This window comes from Hesperophylax consimilis, chromosome 25 (genome assembly GCF_061612785.1).
Source record: "Hesperophylax consimilis isolate HC1 chromosome 25, BYU_Hcon_1.0, whole genome shotgun sequence".
NCBI lineage: Eukaryota > Metazoa > Arthropoda > Insecta > Trichoptera > Limnephilidae > Hesperophylax > Hesperophylax consimilis.
Genome location: NC_142860.1, coordinates 3,743,173 through 3,758,237, shown reverse-complemented (window position 1 = coordinate 3,758,237; position 15,065 = coordinate 3,743,173). Strand labels below are relative to the sequence as shown.

Here is a 15,065-nt window from a genome sequence, read left to right as displayed (position 1 = left end):
AGTAAGAGCTTCACAGATGCACTCATAGAGGGCAGTACATAGAGCTTGCTTGGAAGTCCGCAAGATGGCAGCTAGTAGCCAGTAGTCGCCAGGATCAGTTAGAATGCTCCCAGACACCTCCTATCCTCTCCTGCCCATTGCCTAGAACCGCAGTCAGAAGAACATACCTTACATTTGGTGTATCCAGTTGCTCCACTCTCCAACTCCCCACCCAACCTTTTTAACCTAATCCTTCCCAACCCATCCTAAATCCCACAAACAAATAAAACAAACTTAAAAACTATGAACTCACAACAAATTAATATAAACTCAGCGACAGCGAACAGTAGGAGTCCTCAGTGTGGACCGAGGATGAAGGTGAATTTCGCTAACATTCGCGGTCTGCACACCAACCTAACTCCCATCCACCACCACCTTCTCTCACAAAATCCCCATCTCCTCTTCCTTACTGAAACACAGATTGCCGAGCCCCCAGATACCTCCTATCTGAACTGCCCAGGATATCATCTGGAAAGCCTTTTCAGGCCCAAAGGAGGTGTCTGCCTTTACAGCCGTGCTGACATCAGCTGCGCTCGTCTCGCAAATATCGAGAGCGCAAAACACGAAGTGTTATGGGTACGTGTGGATCTCACCGGTATGATGAGAATTTATGCGTGCCTATATCGCTCACCAAACCTTGCCGAATCAGACACTGTTGAGTTGTTTAAATACTTGAGTGACACTGTAGATATTCTCTTGCCCGTTACCCATCGGCCGAGTTTGTAATCCTGGGGGACTTCAATGTTCATAATGAACAATGGCTGAAGTTCTCGGGCCCAACAAACTCTGCCGGTAGATCTGCGGAATCCTTTGCCCTTATCCATGGACTAAGCCAACTCGTAGAATCTCCGACCAGAATACCAGACATCCCATCACATCGAGCCAACCTACTCGATTTGTTTCTCACTAGTGAGCCACTCGGGTACAGAGTGGAGGTGACAGCGCCCTTAGGATCCTCTGACCACTGCCTGATTACCACCTCTGTCCCATCCTCCATGAACCGTCAACCCGACAAACATGTAAAAAGGAAGGTATGGCACTACAGGGCAGCAAAATGGGACGGCATGCGGTCTTTCTTCGGCGCCTTTCCTTGGAGTACTGTATGCTTTAGCTCCGAGGACCCATCAATTTGTGCACGCGAGGTAGAAGAAGTAATCACATCAGCAATGGATTGCTACATTCCCTTCTCCGTCAAATCCTCTGGAGCGGGCACAAAACCGTGGTTTGACCATCGCTGTGCTGAAGCTGTCAGACTCAAAAATACGGCTTTTAATGCACTCCGGAAGATTAGCTCCATGAATAACCTTTCGGAATACTGAAAACGGGCAAGGGATTGTAAGAGAGTTCTAAATAGAGCTAAGAGCGATCACGACCAGAGAATTGCGAAAAAGCTGGCTGACTGCCCCACTGGTAGCCGTGCTTTCTGGTCACTCGCTAGCTCGATCGGAAGAAATTTCTGCAGAACCACTTTCCCACCTCTGACCAAGCCTGATGGTCGGCTGGCTAACTCGGCCCGCGAGAAAGCTGAATTATTAGGCAAAATTTTCGCGGAAAACTCAACTCTTCAAGATAACGGAGAAACTCCCCCTTCCATTCCGCACTGCGGTTTTCAAATGGAGGAACCGAAGATCCGGAACAGAGAGGTTCTCCGAGTCTTGAACGAGCTGAAAGTCGACAAAGCCAGTGGGCCGGACGGAATACCTGCCTTGGTCCTCAAGAGGTGTTCTGCAGAAATGACTCCAGTGCTCGCGAAATTATTTAGGCTCTCTCTCAAAGGTGGAAAGGTGCCAGATCTTTGGAAAAAGGCAATCGTCCACCCAATCCCAAAAAAGGGGGACCGTTCCGACCCTTCTAACTACCGCCCCATAGCCATCACTTCCATACTCTCGAAGGTATTAGAAAGGGTGGTTAACAACAAATTGCTCACATATCTCGAGAATAACAATATCCTAAGCGATCGGCAATATGGATTTCGTCGAAACCGATCGTGTGGCAATCTACTTGGATATGTAACGCATATTTGGGGGCGGTACATGGAACGTTTTGGTGAAACCCAAACCGTTGGGTTGGATATCTCCAAAGCCTTTGACAGAGTCTGGCACCGGGCGCTTATCGGGAAATTACCATCGTATGGGATCCACCCAACCCTGCATAGTTGGATTGCGGACTTTCTGAGGGGAAGAACAATTCAAACCGTGGTTGACGGCTCTTCTTCCTCACCGCACCAAATCAATGCGGGGGTGCCACAAGGATCTGTGCTGTCTCCGACGCTGTTTTTATTGCACATCAACGATCTCGTTGAATGTGCACCAATTCACTGCTACGCTGATGACAGCACCGTTTACGAGGGTTATCTTTTTGACAGGCCCCCTTCCACCTATGATGTCCGAACAGCTCGGGAAGTTTTGAAGCGAAAAATTGACCACCACCTAGAGATGGTTCGTGCCTGGGGTAAGGCCAACTTGGTCAGTTTCAACGTCTCAAAAACCCAAGCGTGTCTGATTTCGGCAAAGAGGGAGATCAATGACTGTCTGGTGCAATTTGATGGGAGCACTCTCCCCAATAAAGACTCCATTGAAATGCTTGGAGTTACTATATCAGACCAGCTCAAGTATCGGGGATCCATAGAAGCCCGAGTAAATCAGGCCTCCAAAAAGTTGGGCGTCTTGTACAGGGCTAGGAGATTCTTCAACCGTGACCAGCTGCTGACCCTGTACAAGTCTCAAGTCCGCCCAACTATTGAATTTGGGAGCCACCTTTGGGCTGGTGCCCCAAAATACTTGATAAACCTGCTTGAGTCTGTGCAAAGGAGAGCGATCCGTCTGATTGACAATCCGTTGTTAACAGACCGATTGCCTTCTCTGATGCATAGACGCAATGTAGGCATGCTGTGTCTGTTCTACAGGTATTTCAATGGAGCCTGCTCCAAGGAGCTAGCAGCATTGATTCCTGATGCACCGGTGCACGTGCGCGAAACTCGACGGACACGAACTGAACACCCGTTCACGGTTGACGTTGGCTTCATGAGAACGGGCCGTTTTTACGACTCGTTTTTGTGTAAGTCGGCTCGTATGTGGAACGAGCTACCGGCATCTGTTTTTCCTCCCTCCTATAATCCGAGCCTCTTCAAGGCCCGCATTAACAAATCCCTTCCTACAGCCCCTACCTTACTCCGCCTCACAACGCCGCCCAACCGGGTGGTGACATAGTTCCCCTTCTAGTTAGGTCGACTATCGAGTCACCATTGTAATACGCGAATTATTAATAAATCCCTGATTTAACACAGAGAACCTATTGTTTTAAATCTCCTTCCACGACGAGTTGGAGAACTGTTTTTGGGAATATAACATACTACCGTGAAAGGCACAAATATAAGATTATACCACATTTACCAAACTCCACAGGATATAAAATGATGGAACTTACAAAATAATTTTGTGATTCGAGGAGATGCACCACGTCGAATAACATTTGGAATCGAGGCGCTAACGATAACACTCCTTGTGTAGATCGCGATAAGGTTTAAATTCCCGCTTAATACCAGCCGCCTCTTTTTATCTATGCAAGAAAAAATATCCAGTCCGGGCACAAATATTTCAATGTTTTACGATAATTTTCAAAAGAACTTAATTTGCCACATTATGCATAGTACAAAAGGGGTTCGCAAGAAGGAGATTTTGAACTTTAAAGCGGTTTTTACAGGTCTGATAATTTTTCGGGGGCTTATATAGACTTAAAATATGCTGGGTTATTTTAAAATGTGTTCTATCCGCAGAAAATTAAAACATTTGAAATATCTCCAAATGATCATATTTTCAAACCAAAAACACATGATTTTGATTTTATTCGTATTTTTAAAAAAACTTCCTAAAAAAGTAAACATCATTCCTTTTAGAAATTGGTGATTTATATACTTGAAAAATGTGATGGTTTTCTTTAATATTACGGTAAAATAAAATTTTATCTATTTCTATTAATTAATAATATGGCGTCTGAAGGAAAACCTAAAAATGAAGGGGCAAATGTGTATGAACTGTGCAAATTTTATCACGACATAGGAGTTTCAACTTAGAGCTTAATAGCTCATGATGGAAATGATTATACAAGGATTATCCAGAATGCTCCACGTTTCTGCTATACAGTTCATATTTCCACTACCAGCGAATAATAATTAATTGGTAAGCGTACCCGCCCTAACCCGGTTTAAACACAGAACACCGAGCGATAGTTATCAGTGAAGCAACTTCTGAACTGGGGTGAGGTCGATCCATCTCTATTTGCGCGATTACATGGGGTCGTATTTCACGCCCGATTACAACAGGGGAAAACCCGCTATTCAAAAACTAGTCGGGATCGGTCGTCACGCTACCAATTTACAAACCGCGGATAAAATCATTTAACAGGCTGGGTCGCTCAATCATTTGGTTACAAAAGTTTTGGACGCTTATTAATAATTTGTATGTACATGTCAAAATTATTATCAATATAATTAATTTATTATGTGAAGGTATTAGGTTTTTTTTGAACTACCCTTATTACCGGCTTTGACCGAAATAAATACTATACAATATTTTAGTTGTTGAGTAATTTGTCACAAATACGTGAAGAAGAAGTTGTGAATAATGTGACTCTCGACAAGCTCTCGACCAGCGAGCTGCAGGTCGCGGGTTTAAATCCTGGCGTGAGCAAGTAATTTTTTGATTTTTTTTTTCATTACTGGTTATTATACCATATTGCACTTCCTTTACACCAATTAGACCAGTGCTTACGTACGCAGCCGAGACGTGGGTTCTAACTAAGAAGAATGAGCGAGCACTGGACGTTTTTGAAAGGAAAATTTTGAGGCGCATCTTCGGACCGGTCCTAGAAAATGGATTTTGGCGCAGACGTTATAACAATGCGCTCTATACTCTGTTTAAGGAGCTAAACGTCACAAAGTTCATAAAACTGGGAAGACTTCGGTGGCTAGGTCATGTGGAGAGAATGACCGAGCATCAAGAACCAAAGTCCCTGCTGAGCTCAAGACCGATAGGGAAAAGGAGCCTGGGAAGGCCAAGGTTAAGATGGAGCGACAACGTCCTCAAAGATTTGTCTGCCTTGGAGCTTCGAAACTGGAGAGAGCTGGCGCGGGACCGAGATGAGTGGAGGAAGACTCTTGAGGAGGCCAAGACCCACCAGGGGTTGTAGAGCCAAAAGTGATGATGATGATGGTTGCACTTCTTTTATGTTTTGTCAATGTTTCAGAAGAGTTTTTTTTTATTTTTATAGTGAATACCTCACAAGAGTCCCAACTGCTCCCGTCTGGAGCCAGTGAGACTATGGCATCCCCAATTGGAGGATGTTGTGAGGCTGAAGGTAAGTGGGGAAGGGAAAGATGAAGGTGGGGAAGTACCTGGCTATTCAGATCTAGTCACTAAACACGGCTAAAGCCATTTGGAGCAACGTTTCAATTCTGAATGGTGGTCTTACACCAGGGCGATACTGGAAGTATCTTCCACTCTGGTACCACTTCCACTTACAGTGTCAGTGAACGTTACTGTCCATTCATAGAATAAAGCGTAATCTGTACTAGCACTTTGTTGAACCCTAAAAATGGTTGTAGCGTTGGTAATGTAGTTTTTGTTATTTTTCTTTTAATAGTATATTTGTGGCACGTTCCAAAGTGGAAGATACTCTCAGTATCGCCCTGATGTAAGATCACTCTTGAGAATGAAATTTTGCTTGAAATGACTTTGGCCTCCTTCCCCTCCCTACTACCTCCAGCCTCACAACATACCCCAAAGTGGGATGACATAGTCTTACTGGTTCCAGACGTTTGGGAGCAGTTGGGACTCTTGTGCGGTTTCACATAAAAAATGTCGTGTTTAAATCACGATGGAGATGACAATAGAAAATAATAATAATAAATGTTTATTCCGGTATGTGGGGAGGTTAGTGCAGTCCCACACATTCCATATAGAGATACATACCTACAGTATAAAAATATGATCAAAAACAAAACAACAACAACAAAAAAAACAGACAAATTGTACACAAAACAGAATAGAATGATAATAATAATAGTAAGTTGAAGCCTTTAGGGAGCCGTGACTATATTAGGAGCTAATATTCTCTCCAGCGTGCGTCAATGCTGGAGGATGGAGATAGGTGAGCTTCCATGGTGAGGATATTTCCAGAGTTGCTTATCCTTTCCCTCATTCCTGCCCCTCTGGATCTAATAAGGGCTGCATATTCGGGAACTCGCCCCTCCAATAACATACGGGAAGCGCTGCAGTATCTGGGGAGACAAAACATTGTGCGGAAGACGTTATTGTATTGGACCCGTAGTCTTTCCATACTACACTTTTTGTAGTTTGCCCATAGTTTGCATGTGTACAACGTTGCGCAGAAGGAAAGGAAAAGCGTCCTTTTTACAGCGGTACTGCAAAGGCGAAATCTTCTACTGAACATGTTTGCTTTTACGCTGAGAGCTCGTCTTTGTCTATCGATATCATCATCGTCCGTCAGATGGTGATTATGTGTCCAAGGTATTTAGTTCTTTCGGTCACCTTCAAGTTCACACTGTTTAGGGTAGCTGGAGGAATATTTATCCGGCCTTGCCCATATCTTATGACCAATAGAGCCTTTTTAGTAGGGTTATATAACATATTGATTTCTTCAGCATACTCTTCACAGATTATCAGAAGAAAAAATCTGATAATTTAACTGATAAGCGTAACTTTCAGAAAAGAAAATCTTTCTTGGAAACTGATTTAATAGCTTTACTCTACAAACGCTCCCATAATTGATCGAACAAAATGCGATGTCCAATGTACTCCGTGACATTCCGTGCTAAATTTTTTACAACGTTACAAGTAATAATTAAACATCTCTGTGCATGTTTACATCGCCAGCACGCCTGCTTTACGAATAAATGGGAAGAGTTGCGGTACAGAATATTTTGGGTGTTTTGTATTTTGTATTTGCATGTTAAGAGTGTTGTGTTTTTAATTTTATCGATGGTTATGACTGTGATCTTCATGAATGTTTATTAATACACACAATTGTTTAAAAAAATGTTTAATATGATGTCATTCTGTATGATAATATGTCAGAGAACAGATCGCATATACCATTTTTTGAGTAAAAACATAAAAATTCTTGTATTTTTTAGACATCGGTATGAATAGTAATAAGTATTATCTTTTGTCATTTTGGAGTTTTTGTTAAATTTAAAGCGGTAATATTGAAGCTATTCGCTTACAAAACAACTCAAATGACAGCGCGACCGCAACTAAAATCACCTACACCCGAAATTAACGCTTTTGTGAAAATGAATAAGTAGAAACTCATGTGAAATTTACGTAAGAGCGATGGTTTAACCCCTCTGGCGAATACGCCTCTAACTTTTAGCTTGTGAGCTATGTAGCTATATTGACAATACCGTGTGAACCCCAATGCCCCGCTATGTTTTGGAGCTAATATCAAATTTTAATAATAAAAATTAATTTTAAAATGATTTTATTGTATTAAAAATAAATACCCTTATTTATTTAGACGGTTAACATTGATAAAAAATACTAGAATTCCTTAAAAAAGAATAAAGAAAATCTTCATACAAAATGCGTACCCAGTACTACCCACGGTAAACGTGCAGAGTACAGATGACGTCACACGCACCCATCTACTTCTTACCGCTCGGGTTATAGTCGTTTGGGCGGGTTTAAAAAACTTCCATGAAATATGAAAACGAACTTTGAACGAAAAAAAATACTGGTATTTAAATTCGAATGCCTAATAATATTTTTTTAATGGTTTCAAATTCCTTTTTGGTGCATATCTTTTGACAATTTTTTGAATTTATTATTTGAAATTTTATAAAAATGTCACCTCTAAAATTAAGTAGCGGGGGGGGTACGTTCTTACGAATCTTATGATTTCAAATGGAAATTTTGTGATATTGAAAAGAAGTTTTGGTTTTGATTTATGAATTGTTTAAATTTTGATGAAAAATGGTTCCTAGGACTTCTAGACTTTTATTGTTAGGTTATTTGAATGCCGAGAATTTTTGTGGTTCTCATTTAATAAGGAAAAATAAACTTTCTTGCTGTAAAAAAACTGTGTTTCATTATGCCAGAGTTCCCCCGTTCCATTTAACAACTGCTATTATATGCCCTGATGATGACACTGTTACGTTGGACGAAAATTAATCACGACTGAAATGAAAAATATTGACTTTATAATTCCAAATTATGCAAGCTTATATTACTTAAATACTGAGAGTATTTTCCGTTATTTCAAGAGGCAAAATGTTGCTTTTTAAATCTGTCTGCTTACCGCTCCACCATAGATTTTTCTGCCGGTCACGTAAAAAAACACAGATCAGATATTTCTATTTTTTCTTCGCCGCGAAAATAATAGAACAAAATTGGAAAAAAATATTTCCATTGTTGAGCTGAAAGGCTACATTTTCAGGCACTAAAAAACATATGGTATAAACCTTTCCACTCATTTTCTCCTGTTACTTGTATCCACCGAACAACTACCTTTCTATTCCGACAGCACAAAAATAACGTAACTCGGTACCTATACTTTTTTTCCCTTCCGCTCCATTAGGTCGCGAGTCAGTACTCTGCCTTACATCAGCCCTAAAATAGAGCCTTAATTCACCCTTCAAGCCTTTCTCTACCCCTCTACGGCTTTCATAAACATTATAAGGGCTGTCAAGGGTCAGGGGTCGACTGATTTGCTTAATCAAGGCTTTATACAATGTGAGATTGATGATAAGTATTTTCTTCAAAACAAAAATAAATTTTCGTTAGGTTTGTTTCATTTCAATACCATGTAGTCTACTTTAGCATAGCAACGAACTGAAGCCAGTGGGACTACGATGAGAATTATAGTACTGAAGGAAGAGAGCAGGGGAAGGAGATTGGAAAGTGGAAAGTTTTGAAGTACTTGGCAATTCAAACAAAGCTAATGTAATTTAAAACAAGGTTTCTAATTGTTGGTCTTGATGATAATTATGGCAATTATGTCTCACCGACTAAATACTGTATTTTTTTGTATATAAAATATATGCTATTGCATAGCTAAAATACAACGACGATGCCAAATGTAGCACGTGTAATCAATACTACTTTCATTATTGTTTCTACAGATTGTAAAAATAAACTAACTACCTACAAAAATATGCTTTATAATGTTCATTGATTGTATATTCCAATGCCAAAAGTAAGTTTATTCTAAATGAAGTATTAAATTAGGCACCCTATTTTAATTAATTCATATCAATCAGAGGTGAAAAAAGCTCGAAGAGACTTTGTCATTTAATTACTTTATTTAACTTCACTTAATAGTCACAACAAACTTTCGGTTAAATTACCATTAAGTATCATTTAAATTTAATAAGTTTGCAGGGCGCCATATCATTTAAACATAATGATAAAGTGAAGTATAGCAAAAAAAATAGATAACACTAAGGCTCAAGTTGTTGAAAACTAAGAATTTTCCTTTCCTGTGTCTGCAGGAATCGCCATGTTCGTTAAGTTCCTGAAGAATCTGTCGGTAAAACCTATCTGTATCTCTGCCGGCCACGAACTGAAGCCAGAGATAATTTTACAGCTGTCGCCGATGCTTGCCGCAGTCTATCGCTATTTTGCACATAATATTGTCATTTGTAATGACAACCTGGGGTTGGAAGTTCCAATTTGATACAATTGTTGCGAGGTTGATGAGAGTGGGGAGGAAATAATAGAGGGAAAACTGATTGCGGAGTACCCAGTTAAACATGTCTGGCCAGTAAATTATGGATTCTGAATGGTGGTATTTCCGCAAAAAGCTACAAGATGTATCGTTCACGGCCATCTTGATACTACATTATGTCTTAGCCATATTAAAATAAATGTTCCCAAATTCCATTATTTAAGACGCCATAGCACGTTTTGCTTGAACACATATCGACTGTTTTAGCCCTCTGACCTAAATGCGTCAACTATATCATAAAATAGAGTGTGCTGAAGTAGACATTTTCATCAATAATTTATACGGATTCCGAAAAAAACTCCTTCTGTTGCTCAAACATGATTAATATAATGAAAAATATTATACATTACTTGTGTCTCTATTTGAGTCTCTTCTGTAACTTGCCTCTCTTTGTATTATTTGAAAATTAAGTGAGCTTTTATTATTCTTTGGTTTTAGTTTTTGATTTATTTTTATTTAGATGTAAGAAAATTAATGTTTCTGAGTAGATTTTTGTATTTGTTTGTATTTTTAGTGTATTAAATGAGTTTTTTTATAAATGGATTGTTATCACATAAGTGAGATCATCTATAGAAATCCAGTATAAATAAATTAAGCTACCATTCCAGATTAAAGGTCGAATATATTATGTTTTAATAATTGATGACAATACTACAATATTGAGGGACCTGTGTTCAAATTTTTCGGTTTCAAATATTCGTTAAAGAATCGCTAACTTCAATGATTAAATATTACAATTTGTCAAGTTATTCCAAAAATAAATAGGATATATTATTATGTAATTTTCTTATAAAGATCCATCATAACGTAACTGATTTTATTAATTAGAGTTCTTCCATTTTTATCGTGTAACTACTCCCTAAAACCTTATCGTAAATTAATCTGAGTAGGGTGATATCAAATTACATGATAATTTAATGTCACAACTTTTCCTTGTAAATCAACCTTTTACACCAATCTATTAGCAGACAGGACATTTTCAACAAAAATACTACAACTTTGCGAAGTACGAGTATTTTACGTGGGAGTATTACATGAATTTGGCGTCGCAGTGTCTGGACATATAAGATAAATGTTATTTTCTTGGTGACTGCGATTCAGATAATATTGAAACTTCAGTCGTTAGGTGCTATTAAATGAAGACACTGCCAAAAATACTACGTTTTCGTACGTATTTGATGTAATAAATGGGCCTAAGAATGATTTACTTACCACTTAAAACTATCTTGCTTTCGAGAAAAATTGCCTAAAATATTGATATTGATTTTATAGTTGAAATAATAATTTTTACAATGTAACATTTTCGTTGACAAAATACTCAGAAGGTTTTCCATACCAGCAATCAAGTTCACATTATTACATTTACATTTATTTATTGGAATAAAGATATTATTTTTTAGTTTCCGACTTTATGTCCGGGTAAAATTTTCTTCTTTTTTTTGTATTCTTCTTTTCTTCGCCTTTCAAATGTTTTGTCTCCCCAGATACATCAGCGCTTCCTGTGTGTTCACCGAGGGGCAAGTCCTCGGATATGCAGCCTTTATTAGATCCAGGGTGGCAGGAATGAGGGAAAAAATAACAAGCTCTGGAAATATCCTCACCATGGAAGCTCACCTCACTCCATTCTCCAGCATTGACGCACACTGGAGAAAAATAATAGCTCCTAATATAGTCACGGCTCCCTAAAGGCATCAACTTTTTTTTTCGATTTTATATTTGGGTTAAATCTTCCCCACAGGAAAAACTAAACCCTTCCACACACTTTTCCACAAATGATCATCTAGTCAATCCACATTATGCAAGTGCGTTATGTAAGCATAATAAATACAAAACAATACAAGAACAACACGTCAACTCACCAGAGATCAAATGGGAAAATAATTCACCGACTCCAGATATTTTCATATCATAGAGTTTGGCTCGGTAGAATTCCTAACTGGACCTATAAATCCTACTGATCCCTCAATATAAATATTTAAAAAAGCTTTCGTAATTGTACATGTATTTAAAATGACTTATTATTATTATTATCATTATTACAAAATCTTACTTTTCATCGAACATACAATTTTTACAAATTCCAGTATGAAAGAATAGAAAATGTAGCTATAATACCCGATATGTAAATGAGGTATAATTTTTGTAATTATTAGTATATTAGGACTTTGGATTCTGACAATTTGTGTGTGAGTGACCACTACACCAAGCCATATGCCTCAAAGGGAAAGGAAAAGTACTCAACAGGGTATTTTAAAGCATAGTTGTTTTCTTCTTCTATTTTATCTTAACAGCTTTTGACATGCTCGGCACTCACAATAGAGGGCGTTTATAGTAAAGAGAAGCGCAAGCCGGTGGCGAACTTCATCAGGTTTTGTTTCTGCGGAAGGCGAAAAGCGAACTACCGTGTGCGCGAGCAATGAGAGAACTAGTCAGGGGACAGAAGGTAGGTTTGGTATAACGGAAAATACAGCAATATTATCTCACAAGTACAGCGGTCTTCTTAACATGTATGGTGTGTAAATAGCGTAGCCAATTCCTTGACATAAATATTAAAAAAATAATATTTTTCAAATAACTTATGTTTTACACTGTAAGATTTATAGGCTAACACGAAGAGGTGGCCAATTTGAGATGTTCATTATGATGAAATTAGCAATCTACGATTATATCCAAGGGTGTAGAGAGTGTTTACTTGCTTTTAGTTAGATAATCCATTTTTTTTCGTTTATTTCACTTCTTTAAAAATTCATAACCACTAGACCTTATTTGACTACATTTTGGCCAATTTGCAAACGCCCGCGAGCTCACGTTGTCCAAAATGTGGGCAATTTAAAGAGATATTTAAAAAAAATTATTGGAATTCTTTCATTAGCTCCAACGTGTTCTTATCTTTGATTAATTATTAAAATTACGAAGTAGTTCCAGATTCTAATAAAAGATCTGTCGCATCTGTTTAACTATTTTTATATATTTTTTTACCAATCCTAAAAATACGCGGTAAACGATCAATTGTAGTTGCATTCCATTTCGGGGAATTCCCCAAAAGAGGAATATTTCCAAACACTTAAAATTTTCCAGGCGCCCAAGGCTGTAATTGATTGAATAGCATGACCCCACCGAGAGACAGCCTGGGTTCTCACTGCCTCGCAAAACCTGGTCCGCCATCAATAGGTTAAGGTGCTCCCATAGCCGCTGTGCCCACATGATGCACAGATGGGGCCTTAAAGAGTTGGCGATGTGTGAATGTGGTGCGGTGCAGACTACCGAACATGTGGTCAACGAATGCCCGCTCCATTCATTCCCCGGCGGGATTGATGAGGTTCACATGGCGACGCCTGAGGCCCTAAAATGGCTCGCAGATCTAGATGTCCCCCTCTGACCCCCCACCATACGAAAGAAGAAGAATATTGAATAGCAGAACGCTCCAGTGGCTAAGGGTTCCATTCTTAATAGAACTCCTTACTCTTGAATCAAACATTTTTCAATTAATTTAAATGTAATATTGATGATTTAGAAACAACGAGACAACCCCTACAAAAAATAAAACGATGCTTCACAAAAGCAAAACTTCTCGTCAAACACTAATCACCCTTAAAATTAAAAAAAATCATTAAATCAAAGACATTTTTTTTTTTTTTTTTTTTTTTTCATAGGAAGCAATTACTTTGTGGTTAGACATTATATTATAAAATAAAACACAAACACTTTGTATTTAACCACGAATTTCGTGGTTAAATACAAAGTGTTTGTGCTTTATTTTATAAATCAAAGACATATTCAAGAAACAAGTTTTCGTGTGTGCTAGTTAAAGCACAATATCCAACAAAGAAAATTAATTTACGACGATATTGAACTTCTCAATAGAAATTTACTGACATACAAAAATTTACCACTAAAAACCAATGTTTTTTACTAATACTTTATTTGGCGTTAAATAAATAAATAAATAAACATTGAATGGTCAATGCATGTGTTCTTGTCCTTTTACGTAATGATAATGATAATAATAATAATAATACAAAGTTTTACTGAGGATTGAACCTTCCTCCTTGAGTACTGGAGATAACCGAGCTAACAACTGAGTAAAATCCAGATTGGGTGTGACATTTATTTCGTAAATTAACTGCTTTAAATCATCAAATTTTTAGAGGATTGGCATCAAAACTCACTGTCATCCACAACAAGTCTATTTGCTGAGTTTCAGCTCGATAGGATGTCAGGAAGTGAGTTTATTTCTACTTCCAAGATTTGCATTAATTTATTCACGAAAATTAAATTGAAATCCAAATATATGTATTTAAAAAACTTAAAATTAACACAGGGTACCGACATGCATTTTCGTATTTCTTACGTAACACATTACGTATTTCTTAAAGAAATACGTAATGTGTTTGAAAATTCTAAAACCTTTTAAAAAAAATATATATTATGTTGTGTAATTAAGTGTTCAGTTTTTTTTTTCATTTCAAAGATGTATACGTTTCTTAAATGTTCTTTCTTATGTTCAAAATGAATTTCGTATTTCAATACGGAAATAAAGTGACATAAAAAATGTTTTGTACACTTTGCATAAAAAAGTTTAAAATTATGTGAATTCTTCATTTGTAAGATTCGAATTTTTATAATTAAATTTATAAAACAATATCACTGCAAAAAATCATAGTTTAAAAACAAAATGAAGGACAAAATTTTCACCTTAATAATACAGGAAAACGATAAGACAACTTAAGAAGCCTTGGAAATAAACAAATCCCTCAGTAATAATGAGTCCATTATCAGTAGAAAAATAATATTATCTTACAGTCTTCCAAGACATGTTACCTTTAAGAATCCGTTCCATATCCTCCATCCACTCTTCACTAATCCCTAGTCAAGCCTTCAACCCCACTTTAACACTAATATGTTACATTTTGTTAATCTATTTAATAATATATTATGTTCATCCATTGTTTTGTAATGTTAAGTTGGTATATCAAGCCCTTAGGAAGGAATGGTTGTTCCGAAACCGCACTGCGCATACACCAAATATTGTGCTTCAAACAAAGCAACAGTGATATTTTTTGGGTATCATACCGTGTTGCGCTACTTCTTTCTTTAGCCAACGTTTAGGACAGCATTACAAACCCACTATCAGGGTAAAAAAAGATAGTCTCCATCATCAGGCAGATGTGTAAAACATCATTTTTACGCATCTGTCCCGATGATGGACACTGTAATACGCTGTAAACCTTTGCTAAATAAGAAAGTAGCGCAACACGGTGTAATACCCCCAAAATAAATCA

At 37.8% G+C, this 15,065-nt stretch overlaps 1 long non-coding RNA gene across 1 annotated transcript in view; it reads right to left on the bottom strand.

Annotated features, from left to right (window-relative positions):
- LOC149411444 (uncharacterized) overlaps nucleotides 1-15,065 on the bottom strand; it is a 192,327-nt gene that overhangs the window by 77,657 nt on the left and 99,605 nt on the right. The window lies entirely within an intron of this gene.